At 46.1% G+C, this 14,503-nt stretch overlaps 1 protein-coding gene across 1 annotated transcript in view; it reads left to right on the forward strand.

Annotated features, from left to right (window-relative positions):
* Positions 1-14,503, forward strand: part of LOC123761743 (uncharacterized) — a 135,373-nt gene that overhangs the window by 9,790 nt on the left and 111,080 nt on the right. The gene's annotated exons all lie outside the window — the stretch shown is intronic.

Genomic DNA, 14,503 nt, shown 5'->3' on the forward strand with positions numbered 1-14,503 from the left:
CTCCTGGTGCTTCGGAGCTCATTAACTGTTTAATAATTGTAAACAAAGCCGCCAAAGATTGACAAAAAATGTACAGGTTCTTAAGTGCTTGCGTAACTGTTTCGTGAATCCGGCCTCTGATCCCTTCCCAGTGCTATAAGGCGTAATGGCTTGGTGCTTTCCCCCCTGATAGTTCCCTTCCCTTCCCCGCATCTGCCTCTTCCCCCCCCCCCCCACAGATGCAACTGGCACGCCGGCAAGGTTGCTTTAACGTCCTGCGCTGGTAAGAGGGTTAGCGCCAGTCGTAAACGTGCTGCAATAGACTAGTTAAAGAAAATTGCTTCTAGTTTTCCCCTCTGCGTTAAATGTACACCGCTGTCTAATATAAGAAGTTGGGAGGGAGGCGGCATAGTGGAGTGACGGGGAGGGGGAACGATGAACAGAGACAGAAGTCCCTGAAATTCTTATGATGTATAAGAGCGGAAGTCTTGGCTGAACTGTTCAGGGTTACGTCTCTATTGTCTCCGACGCTCTCTCTCTTTCAGTAACTTTAATTCTAATAAAAGGTTATATCCCAGGGAGTCAATAGGCTATCAGGCGGCTGAGAAAATATATATGAATCTAAATTGTCAGGAAGCTTGCGAGATGATGCGTATTGATGAGGCCGATATGAGGACGGCTCATGAAGTGACTCATGACAAAGAAGTGTGTGTGGAGAGAGCTTGTCAACAGCCTACTAATCCCGAAATGATATGAGTTGCTTGCAGGAAACGAGAGGTATCAAATAAAATATACATGGAAGATACTGGCTGGTCTGGTCCCAAATTTACACAGTCAAATAACAACAAACATGAAGCAAGTATTACTAGAGCGAAAGGTACTGAAGGAAGTGCAGTATAGAACTAGTGAGGAGTAGAGGTGCCATAGGCACAATCGGAGAACATAGTCTGAACATCAGAGGTTCATAGCTGTTCAATACCCTCCCAGCGAGCGCTTTAAATATTGTCGGAATAAAGATCGATGTCTTCAAGATACACTTAGACAAGTTCTTGCAAGAAGTGCCGGACGACCAGGCTGTAGTGGATATGTGGGCTTCCGGGCCGTTCCATACACAGTCTCTTGGACCAAGTTATCATCGATTTGTGATAACAGACGCGGTCTGTTATCACAACAGACTGTTGTAATAGCAACAGTTATGTATCTATCAGTGTGATAACAGTCTGTTATCACAACACACTTGTGATAACAGACGCGGTCCCCCTGTACGTTTCTGATCCCGCTCTCAACCCCACATAAAGTTCACACACATATTCCTAGAGCAAGCAACAACTCCCTCTAGCAACAGGAACGCGAACTACAAACAATAACAACTCAAAGTGGCACTTGAGAGTGAAGTGGCGCTCGAGTGCAGCTCCCACGGCCCAGTAGAGTTACTACACACACACACACACACACTCGGCCGCCACCCACCCCAGTAATCAATGACTGTGTTTATCACGCGGATTAGCGTGGAGAGCTGGCTGGCAGGGAGGGAGGGAGGGAGGGAGACCCTGGACTTTGAAAACGAAGTTTTATCTCCGTTTTAGGAACTTCTTCCTTGAGCTAGAACTTTGCTTGGTGTCTGTGGTCATTATACTTACGCGGACCGGAGTCTAGTCCACACCGAGCAGAGTGTATCCGAACCTTTAATACATGAAGTGTTAAGTGCGCAAATATACATTGCATAAAATGGCCAAACAATATTATTGTAATTAACTAAATATCTGAAATTCCTGCACTGTATCCCTATTTGGTTTCTGGTAGATAAACGGCATATGTGTTATCAAAGTGTAAGTTATGTATAGTAAAATCATACATACACACATCAACACTTATCATCATGTGTTATCTAAAGTTAACCGGTATTATGTGTGCTGACACGATGACCTTACCTGCCGTGTATAATTGTGTATTGTAATGATCGTGTAAGGTGTGGAGGTGAGGTGTAGAGGCGTAACTGTGTACGCCTGTACACAGTTACGCCTGTAGTCTTTGTCTTACGCCTGTAGTCTTTGTCTTACGCCTGTAGTCTTTGTCTTACGCCTGTAGTCTTTGTAGGACACAAAGACTCTGTAGTCCTTGTGACCTGCTGCTGGTCAAGAGGCTGAGTCTGCTGGCCAGCACACCATCAACTGGTCGCTGCTGGAGGAACAACATTTAAAACAGTGTCAGTCAGGTCAGCAGTGCTGCCAGCCAGTCCCGTAGAGGCTGGTTGACGATAGCTGGCGGCTGGCTAACGATAGCTGGCTGCTGGTTGACGATAGCTGGCGGCTGGCTGACGACAGCTGGCGGCTGGCTGAAATTAGGAATCCATGTTGCTCTCACGACCTTTGCCTCAAGCGTGTTTTATCTGTTTACCTCCCGCACTGAACCCCAATACATGGACCTCATTGAGGTTTTTACAATTCAATTATGTTTCCAGTTTCCTAGCTGTGTGTCCCTTCGTTGTGCCTTTCCTCATTCGTGTCCTCTCATTCTTCCTTCCTTCATTCGTGTCCCCCCACATCCTGCCTTCCTTCACCTGTGTCCTCTCATCCTGCCTTCCCTTCACCTGGAAATACATTATCTCTACCCACCTCATCTGATTTCCTAGGTATCTTACACATTATAGTCCTAGCACCTGTGGTACCTAATGTGGCTAGGTAACCTCTACTAATGTAACCTCTACTAGTGTGGTTAGCTTGAGGTTTCTTCATCAGTCCTCATACCTCAACTCTATTATATCCGGTACTGGTCTCGTAACAGATCTTTGGACTTTCTCAAATTTTTATATGTCATGTCCACGCCCAGGTCCGCTTTCTCCCGTGACATCGCACCAGCCAGCGTCTCCTCAACCCTCTGCTAGACTGTATTATTTAACACTTGTTGGGAATGAACTCGTGAAGCCATTTATCTGACCAATCCTGAGGATTATTTAGAGTCTGCCGTTGCATCGTACAATCCTCCTCAAACACTGTCAGGTTATATCCTCACTTCTTAAGTAGGTTCTTTACATAATATCACAGACATTAGGAGTTCTAAGACTGAATCCTATAGGACCACGATTAAAAAATATTCTGATATATAATTCTATTTGTCAGGGACATGTTGTTGCTGTTGTTATAGATTCAGCTACTCGGAACAAGTTCCAAGCAGCACGGGCTATGGTGAACCCGTAAAGTCAGGGACAGGAAGACTGAATATATATATATATATATATATATATATATATATATATATATATATATATATATATATATATATATATATATATAATGTATATATATATACAGTTGTAGTCTTGTATCGAGGTGTCCCACCCTCTACCTCAAGGTCGAACTACTGACCCTCCACAACAGTTGCCTAGCCCTCGGGTACCTATTGACTGTCAGGTGAACAGAGCCATTAGGTAAGAGGGAAGCGTGCCCAACCATTTCTGCTCCGCCCGCTCATCGAAACCGGGATCCCCCGATTACAAGTCGAGAACGAAGCCTGCTTTACTGCGAGACCCCTCACTATACGTTTGTGGAAAGCGAGAATGTAGTGATGTCGATTGATGAAGATTAAGCCACCCAAGAGGTGGCACGGGCATGAATAGCCCGTAAGTGGTGGTGTCCCAAACCGATGGGATAAGAAGCGATTGATGAAGATTAATAAGCCACCCAAAAGGTGGCACGGGCATGAATAGCCCGTAAGTGGTGGCCCTTTTGAGCCATTACCAGTATCAAGAGCTGATACTGGTGATCTGTGGAGGTGCGACTGCACCCTGCGTGACGGGAGATGTCTCCCCCGTAAATAAAAAGTGCCCCGCGACTCATTATAGCACATTACGGGTTATTCACGCCCGTGCCACCTCTTGGGTGGCTTAAATCTTCATCAATCAATCATTCAATCAATCATAAACACGTCAGATTAAACAATATGATGGAGTCCACGAGCTTGGGACACCAACCAGGCCTTGGGAACCTTGCTCTCTCAACACTTTATATAGGGAAGGAAATGTATATGTTTATCTCTCAGAATGTTTGGTAATATGTTTATTGTTTGTGATGTGTTTATATGTATGTATTAACACGATGTACTGAACGGGGTGAGAATAGCTTGAGCTACCTCATCCCTTTGTGTGTATTTTACCTCAATAAACTTATTTCAATTATATAGGGATGAATTTGTTTATACAATACGCCCTTTGTATATAATATATATTATTTCGTTTTGACCCTTAAACGATAGTAAACAATAACCACGTGGTTACCTGCTGCCAGAGAAAGCCTTCACCAGGAGCTGTTTACACCGACCATTTCCTGCAGTGTGACCAGACCAAACAACCGGACGTATTTCTACCGATTGTTTACAGTTGACTGTCAGGTAAACCGACAGTAAACTTTTTATAGAGTTATGACGGAGTTAGACTCACGTGTGGGTGAGTATACCTTATGGGGATAACATACTGAGACGAATGGTGATCTATTTCACTCTACTGGGGGCACGAATGGTGATCTCTCTCACCATACTGGGGGGCACGAATGGTGGTCTATCTCACCATACTGGGGGCACGAATGGTGGTCTATCTCACCATACTGGGGGCACGAATGGTGGTCTATCTCACCATACTGGGGGCACGAATGGTGATCTCTCTCACCATACTGGGGGGCACGAATGGTGGTCTATCTCACCATACTGGGGGCACGAATGGTGATCTCTCACCATACTGGGGGCACGAATGGTGGTCTCTCACACCATACTGGGAGCACGAATGGTGGTCTATCTCACTATACTGGGGGCACGAATGGTTATCTATCTCACCATACTGGGAGCACGAATGGTGATCTCTCACCGTTCGTGTGAGAGGTCACCGTTCTATTTTATAGATATATAATAATAATAATAATAATAATAATAATAATAATAATAATAATAATAATAATAATAATAATAATAATAATATGTGTGCAGGCAGGAGGCGAGTAAAGGCAGCCAAGTCCAGTGACTGTAAAGTTATTTTTTGTGGGTACCGCTGATGAGGCTGGTCTTGTCATACCTGTGTGGGGAGAGTGGCGCTCTGAAGCTATGATGGTGGGGGGTGGTGGGGAGGTGGGAAGGAGAGGGGGATAATGAGTGGACTTGAAGTAGGGAAACACGCATGGTAGGGAGGCAGAGACATCTCCCGTCACGCAGGGTGCAGTCGCATCTCCACAGATCTCCAGTATCATTTATTGATACTGGTGATGGCTCAAAAGGGCCACCACTTACGGGCTATTCATGCCCGTGCCACCTTTTAGATGGCTTAATCTTCATCAATCAATCATCGGTAGGGAGGTAGGGAGGCATTAAGGAAGACCCAGAGCCTTAAAACTCCTCCTCCTACTGTCTTGGACAATGTCCAGCTGTACACACACTCTTTCCACTTTTCCTCTTCCCTCCTGTGTTTATCTTCACCACTCTTCTCTTCACGTACGTTGTGTCCCCTCATATTGTTGTCCTCTCTATGTGTTTCTCTACTTTTCTTCCTTTTATTTCCTCCCGTTGCCACCTCTTCTCTCATTTTCATGCTGTTTCTTCTTTATCCATGTTTTTCTCTTCTTTTCTGTTCCTCCCTCCTGCTGCTGCTGCTGCTGCTGCTGCCAGCCGTTCATGTTGTACAACACGGCCGGTGATTTATTCTCCTGTCGTGGGTTCCTTTCTCCTGACGGCAATTCGCTCTCTCATGGTCTCTGCTACACTCTCTCTCTCTCTCTCTCTCTCTCTCTCTCTCTCTCTCTCTCTCTCTCTCTCTCTCTCTCTCTCTCTCTCTCTCTCTCTCTCTCTCTCGTCTCGTCTCGTCAAAATTCCTCCTGCAGTCATTGTGTCCCGCACAACGACCTACTTGTTCTTATCTTTTAATCGCCTCGTGAGCTTCTTGAGCTCGTCTTTCCCCTGCCCCCATCCTGCGTCTCGTCCTCCCATCCTGTGTCTCGTCCTCCCATCCTGCTACACTCTCCCATCCTCGTCCTCCCATCCTGCGTCTCGTCCTCCCATCCTGCGTCTCGTCCTCCCATCCTGCGTCTCGTCCTCCCATCCTGCGAGGCCTCTCCTCTCCTCCTCCACCTAGCCACACTGGAAGACCGACCTGCCACAGATGGTATAGGATTATAATCTCTAACATACCGTCAAAAATAGATGAAGTGAATGAAGTGAAGATAATATTTTTCCAGGTGAGGGAAGGCAGGACGAGGGGACACAGGTGAAGGAAGGAAGGCAGAACGAAGAGAATCTTTATCATTCCCTCACTTGGTCATTGGATCTCCCTCCCTCCCTCCCTACGACACTTATTCTCTCTTCTCACCCTTCATCTCTCACCCTTACTCTCCTCCACCACTCTCCGTCTCTTTTGCTAAAAACATTTTCCTCTCCGCCATTCTGGTCTCACGCGCCCTCATTGCTGTCATTCTCTTCTCCCCTCTCCACTCTCTTGCGCTTCTCTCATCGATTTCTCTCTCTCTCTCTCTCTCTGGCCACAATCAGTGGTCACTGAAAGCGAACTTTTGTTATTATCTCTCACCTGCTAGCTATTATCTCTCACCTGCTAGCTATTATCTCTCACCTGCTAGCTATTATCTCTCACCTGCTAGCTATTATCTCTCACCTGCTAGCTATTATCTCTCACCTGCTAGCTATTATCTCTCACCTGCTAGCTATTATCTCTCACCTGCTAGCTATTATCTCTCACCTGCTAGCTATTATCTCTCACCTGCTAGCTATTATCTCTCACCTGCTAGCTATTATCTCTCACCTGCTAGCTATTATCTCTCACCTGCTAGCTATTATCTCTCACCTGCTAGCTATTATCTCTCACCTGCTAGCTATTATTTAGTCACATCATTTGTATCCCTTCAACTGGAGATGATTGATGGATGGAGAGTAAGCCACCCAAGAGGTGGCACGGGCATGAATAGCCCGTAAGTGGAGATAGCTGGCCCTGACCACCTCATATGTGTCATGCTACTTCATGTTTGTCATAGCACCTCATATGTGTCTCCTCACCTGGAGATGACTAGCCATGACTACCTCATCCAGGAACTGAGGTAATACATGTGATGACAGGAGAGTGAGGGGCTCAGTTACCTGTGCCTTGGTCTTTCCTTCTCCAACCCCCTACCTTGTGATGGTTTGTGTGGATCAATGTCCCCGCGGCCCGGTCTCTGTCCTTGGTTCACCCTCTGGCTCCTCCCCCAAGTCACGCCCTCGCACTCTTTAAGGCCAACGAAATCGCAAACAAAATGTGCTACATACGAACTCTTCAAATATTTGAATAATATAGTATACCGTATTTGTCAAAACAGGCATCTCACGTATTAATATATAACTACATTCACAGAATTCTTTAAATTCCTGGTTCGTCTTCCCTTCCACATAATTCGGGACCGCTTCATCTTGCCAGGAAGTTAAACATACACCGTCGTCACTTAACCTTTCACTGAGTTACGGTGTCCGTTATACACAGTTTCGGCTTCAACGGAAAATCGGATGCAACGGAAGGATTTCCACTCAGTTGGTTCTCAATTCTACGAATTCGGTTCCAATATCACCGAATCATTTCCAGGGCCCGATTTGCGATCTATAAATAGAAAAAATCCAAATATTTGTATTGGAATAAAAATTCCTGCCCGTAATTTGGGTAATATATTAAAATTGAATTTGCAAATGTCCGTTCTATCAAGTGTATAGAGATAATATTGTAATGGAATGTAAGAAGCGTAGCTAAGATAGGATGTAGTGGAAGACTGTGTGTGCTGGAAGAGACCCGAACCAACCCGTCCAGTTCTCTGGAAATCTCCAATATGTTCTTGTGAGCAGAAGGCGACCACAACAATTTGGTATAAACGCCTTTAATAATCAATTTTATTATGGACATGTCAAGTAAACTTGAGCTTAAGAATACTTGAAGTTGAGAAAATCTTGAGTATTAGAAAACTTGATTTTTCTTTCCCCCCCCCCCTCAAGAAAAAAAATGAAGATTGGGCTTATATTGAGCCCTGGCCTTGAGCCCTGGACTTGAGCCCTGGGGCTCAGGCCAAGGGAATCTAGCCCAACCTTACCGTGGGGGGTAGGAAGTAAACACATTATTCACTAGGCTGTGACCGTAGCCTAACTGCACGTTCATCATTTTGGTTCACCTCCCTTCCTTCAGCGTGTCTCTTCTCTTCTCACTATTCGCCTGTCTGGCTACACCCTCTATCAGTCTCCATGCCCCTCCCTCTCTCTCTCCTTCCCTCCCTTGGTGTTCATTCTTATCGCCTTCCTCTGCTTTTACTGCTTCCTTCCCGTTCTTTCTCAATCTACCATCTTATCGCTTCACTTTTCCACTTTTTTCCCTTATTTTTTTACACGGCTATATGGGCTGCTATGGGTAGGGGGGGGGTAGGTGGAAGGAAGGAGAGGGGGGTAAGGAGGAGGGGGGGGTAAGGAGGAGGGGGGTAAGGAGGAGGGGGGATAAAGAAGAGGGGTAAAGAGGAGGGAGAGGGTGAAGAGGAAGGGAGGGTGGGGGGTGGGGGGAACCTATCAACGTCAGGGTTGGCGTGTTATAGGGATTGTGGGCGCCACAATGGGTAGAGGTTGCCGAAGGAGTTGAAAAGTATTTTTTGACAAATATTTAGAACAGACATCTTAACGCATTCCTCCACTCACTTCCTATAGGTCGTCAGCTTGTGCCAACCACAACAGCTCCGCCCCTCCGAGGGGACGTTAATATCCAAGAACACCCAATTAGAAAGCTAATCAATGTTAAAAAACAAATCAGCGAAACGAGACACAGCTTAATCTAATACAAAAATAAACGTATTTAATATGACCAGAATTAAACCGGGAGGAAGATATAGCCTTGGAGACCTGGTCAAGGACCGGGCCGCGGGGACGCTAAGCCCCGAAATCATCTCAAGATAACGTCCCGGGCCGAGGACATCGATGTGGCCGCTACATGGCATATGGGACACCCATATGTCCCAGCGTGGGACATATGGACCCTTATATACCCTGGGGGTCTATATTATATATATTAAATATATACCTTGAGGCGCACTCTCACACACACACACAGCTAGCCTCACCTGCCTGTGTGTGTGTGTGTGTGTGTGTGTGTGTGTGTGTGTGTGTGTGTGTGTGTGTGTGTGTGTGTGTGTGTGTGTGTGTGTGTGTGTGTGTGGGCGCGTACTCACTGGAGAGCTGATAATCAAACTCAAACATAAAGTAATTATACTGTATGAGTTTAGCGCGAGGGAGACTGGCTGGAGCGGGAGTTACGGTTGTAACCACACCACCACCATGGCTATTGTGGTCCTCGGGAAGGCCACAACCGTCACCAAGAGGGCCACAACGGTCACCACGAGGGCCACAACGGTCACCAGGAGGGCCACAACGGTCACCACGAGGGCCTCAACGGTCACCACGAGGGCCTCAACGGTCACCAGGAGGGCCACAACGGTCACCAAGAGGGGCCATAACGGGCACCAAGAAGGGCCACAACGGTCATCAAGAGGGCCACAACGGTCGTCAGTAAAGGGACCTTTGTACGATGGCTCAGTATTACCCACAATGCACCAGCTGGGACGCGCCAAAACTTGTTACCGCTCAACGATCCCAACTGTCGTTAATGTAAGCTTTGACGTATTGTTCCAGGAGTAATGGTCATGATATTGTTCCAGGAGTAATGGCATTGTTCCAGGTGTATAAAACACGCGGTCATACTGCCTAACAGAAGTCTATATAATACAAATATATTACAAACACATACATAGAGCACTATTCGCTATAACAATTAACTTTAATGCTATCATAACAAATCTGAAAGTAAACTCTACTTTGGAAGAGCTAGGATACTTTGAGATTTTTGATGACAGCCTAAGCAGATTTGATTTGACCGATAGTTTGAATTTTGGTTGAATAGGGATAGTCTGAAGCCTAAGCAGATTTGATCTGGCCTGATATGATTTGAATTTGATTTGATTTGAATTTTGAAATTTAAAATAGTTTGAATTTTCATTGAAGCGGATTTGGCAAACTTTCAAGCAAGGTGAGAGTTTGTGAAGTTTTCAACATTTGGGGAGAATAAAACCCCGAGTGATTCATCAGGTGACAATATCCAGGACGCTCATGGCCAAAGTTTGATGGCGGGATTTCAAGGGATTTTAAATAGCATTACGGGATAAAAGACCTTATTATGTGACCTAGTAAGGGCGAATTCAACAACGCACCAGTGCTTTCAAGTTTTGAAGGGAGATACGTTAAAACAAATGTTTAAGTGATGAATTCTGGGTAATGTTTATACGGTGTGTTGAGATTTCAAATATGGGTCGTGTATTGGAAACAGGTCAGTTGGTCTGTGTGAGAGGGGGAGGGAGACGGGGGAGGGTGAGAGTCTGCGTGTGAGAGCATGTGAGTGTGTTACTGAGAGCATGTGTATTCATCTAGTTTTCACCTAGTTGTGCTTGCGGGGGGTTGAGCTCTGCTCTTTGGTCCCACCTCTCAACCGTCAATTAACTGGTGTACAGATTCCTGAGCCTACTGGGCTCTATCATATCTACATTTGAAACTGTGTATGGAGTCAGCCTTCACCACATCACTGCCTAATGCATTCCATCCGTTAACTACTCTGACACTGAAAAAGTTCCTTCTAACGTCCCTGTGGCTCATGTGGGTACTCAGTTTCCACCTGTGTCCCCTTGTTCGCGTACCGCCAGTGTTGAATAGTTAATACTTATTTATCCGGTCGATTCCCCTGAGGATTTTGTACGTAGTGATCATGTCTCCCCTTACTCCTCTGTCTTCCAGTGTCCTAAGGTGCATTTCCCGCAGCCTTTCCTCGTAACTCATGCCTCTTAGTTCTGGGACTAGCCTAGTGGCATACCTTTGGACTTTTTCCAGCTTCGTCTTGTGATTGACAAGGTACGGGCTCCATGCTGGGGCCGCATACTCCAGGATTGGTCTTACATATGTGGTGTACAAGATTCTGAATGATTCCTTACACAAGTTCCTGAACGCTATTCTGATGTTAGCCAGCCTCGCATACGCCGCTGACGTTATTCTTTTTATGTGGGCTTGTGTGTGTGTGTGTGTGTGTGTGTGTGTGTGTGTTTACTCTTTGTATTTCCTGCTAAACCATTTTCAATTTAAACAAGACTTGCACTACGTTTGAGCGGATCCCTCTTGCTAAAGTTGTACGTGGGCATAAAACCAAGCTACACTCTACCCTAGAGAGACACCCACACACGGGCCTCTTAAACACCAGCACCAATTACTCCAACACATTCCAGGAACCCTTACTGCATTTCTCCTTGGGCAAAACCTAATGATGTCACAGCAGCAGTGACGATGTCACAGTAACAGTGGTGATGTCACAGTAGCAGTGATGATGTCACAGTAGCAGTGACGATGTCACAGTAGCAGTGATGACGTCACAGTAGCAGTGATGATGTCACAATAACAGTGGTGATGTCACAGTTGCAGTGATGTCACAGTAGCAGTGATGATGTCACAGTAGCAGTGACGATGTCACAGTAGCAGTGATGACGTCACAGTAGCAGTGATGTCACAGTGAAGGAAGACAGGGGGTGCGTATTTGGCACTGATGCCATCAACGTGTCCCTCATTTCATGCGATATTAGTACAAACTTGAGAGGCCGCCGACACTGTTGGTACCCCTGCTGTGTTGAGCGGTGCTGTGTTGAGCGGTGCTGTGTTGAGCGGTGCTGTGTTGAGCAGTGCTGTGCTGAGCGGTGTTGTGTTGAGCGGTGCTGTGTTGTTATGGTAATGTGTTGCTCCTGGTGTTTCAGCCCCAGGAACACCATGTGAGCAACAAGAACACCATTCGAGCCACCAGAACACAGTGGGAGCCACCAGAACACAGTGGGAGCCACCAAAACACAGTGGGAGCCACCAGAACACAGTGGGAGCCACCAGAACACAGTGGGAGCCACCAGAACACAGTGGGAGCCACCAGAACACAGTGGGGGGCCACCAGAACACAGTGGGAGCCACCAGAACACAGTGGGAGCCACCAGAACACAGTGGGAGCCACCAGAACACAGTGGGAGCCAACAGAACACAGTGGGAGCCAACAGAACACAGTGGGAGCCAACAGAACACAGGGGGGGGGGGGGTACCATCATCACTACAGCAAACATTAAACATTGATTATTGTGCGTATCAGAGCATCAAATATTCAATGTTCCCTGAACACATGGACGCCAGACTGATTCATTGCAAATCAGTAAACCGGTTTGCGCTGCAACGCTTACACCGCTACTTCCGGCTACCTTCCCACATTACTTTAGTTGCAAGTCCTTGTTGCAAATACACCCTCCCCTCAGACCCAGCGTTGCCTCAAGAATGTGATGATTTTGATGAAACAGACCAAAAAATACATCGGACTAAAATACATCGACTATGACAGGTAAAAACTAACTTCATATTTAACGCTTGTCAAATGGTGAGAAAGGTCTATGTAATGTTAATTTTGTTCCTTGTAAGGGCGTTATCTTGAGATGATTTCGGGGCTTAGCGTCCCCGCGACCCGGTCTTCGACCAGGCCTCCACCCCCAGGAACAGCCAGTGACAGCTGACTAACTCACAGGTACCTATTTACTGCTGGGTAACAGGGGCATCAGGGGAAAAAGAAACTCTGCCCATTGTTTCTCGCCGGCGTCCGGGATCAAACCCGGGACCACAGACCACAGGATCACGCGTCCAGTGTTCTGTCCGCTCAGCCACCGGCGTTGGTCACTCCGACAGTGGAATGCACCTACACCCTGAAGGTGTAGCTCCAGAACACCTCTTTTATGACGTGTTGATTGTAAATTCTGTTTAACGTGTTTAGGTACCTGCTGGATACCTGCTGGATACCTGCTGGATACCTGCTGGATACCTGCTGGATACCTGCTGGGATACCTGCTGGATACCTGCTGGGATACCTGCTGGATACCTGCTGGGATACCAGCAGGTATCCGCTGCCGGTATACTATCTTGACAATACGATATCGCGCAATACGATAGTTGTCAAGTTTTGGACGACGAGTGAATTACCTAAAGGGATTCTAGTCCTTCCTTGAGTTAATTGTCTTCCTCTGTTGCTGCCAACTGCTGGTTACGGCATCACCGTCAGTGTTGCCTGATAGTGGATAATCTAAGTTTGTTACCAGTTGGGATAATCCATACAAAATGGCCGAATTGTCACCCTCTGCAGGATTATCTAATTATTCAAATGAGTGTCTGTGTCTGCCAGCTGCGTGACAACTAACAGAGCTGCTGCCAGTTGTAGGAGTGTCTCAAACGTGTTCATTACAAACGTGTTCATTACAAACATGTTCATTACAAACATGTTCATTACTGCAAGATAAAGTTCTAAATGGTTATATAATGTTGCAAAGTGAAGGAGAGTTGTGAAGTGCAGAATTTTGTATCTTATTTCAGGTTATGTTAGTCCAGCCTGACTCTTGAAGCCTGACTCTTGAAGCCTGACTCTCCCAGCCTGACTCTCACTGTAGAGAGTGAGAGCTGTAAACACTGTGACTCACACGTCCACATTTGTCTGTACGCATTTAACTGTTGCCCCTGTTCACCCGACAGTAAAATGGGTACCTGGTTGTTAAAACAATTTGGCGGGTCGTATTCAGGGAGGAAAATTAGGATTAAGGACCTGCCCGGAACGCTACGCGTGCTGGTGGCTGTACAAGAATGTAACAACTCTTACACATTTAAATAAAATAAATACATACGCAGGGAGGGAAGAAATTATCAAGGAAAGCGCTAAGCTATTACGACTATGTAGCACATGGAAGGGGTCAGGATAAGGATTTGGGATGAGACGGGTGGGAAGGAATGGTGCCCAGCCACTTGGACGGTCGGGGATTGAACGCCGACCTGGAAGAAGCGAGACAATCCCTCTACCGTTCACCCCAAGTGTAAATACTTACGGATCACCAGAATAAACCATATAATTTAAAGTGCTAATGTTGTTATTATAAACGCATTCATATGTGTGTGTGTTGTACGCATCTATTGCGTATGAGTTATTGTTAAAGGGTCGCGGTATTACAGTAGGGTTCGTTCCCGACGCACAATCGAGAATTCCGGGGTTCGAATCCTGGGCGGGACAGAAACGGTGGGGCGCATAACCTTTCACCTAATGGGTCTGTTCACCTAGCAGCCAGTTGGGACTCAGGAGTTAGTCAACTTGTTGGGGGGGGGGGGGGGGAAGGAATTCGACCCTGGGGGGGGGGACCTCGATAAAAGCCTAACGTGTATGATAACACTCTGTCTTCCTGTCCCGAGACGCAGTAAATTACTAAATATAATTGCATTTAATTATATTAAATTACAATTAATTATAACAATTAGAAAGGATTATAATTAATCTAGTCTACAGATCTGGTAACATAACCACAAGACGCCACCTTGAATATTATTAAATAAATATTACAGTACAGAAAGCAACCAGGAACTGATATTTAATTTATTTACGATAAATAAATAA

The sequence above is a fragment of the Procambarus clarkii genome, chromosome 24 (genome assembly GCF_040958095.1).
Source record: "Procambarus clarkii isolate CNS0578487 chromosome 24, FALCON_Pclarkii_2.0, whole genome shotgun sequence".
In the NCBI taxonomy this organism is placed as follows: Eukaryota; Metazoa; Arthropoda; class Malacostraca; order Decapoda; family Cambaridae; genus Procambarus; species Procambarus clarkii.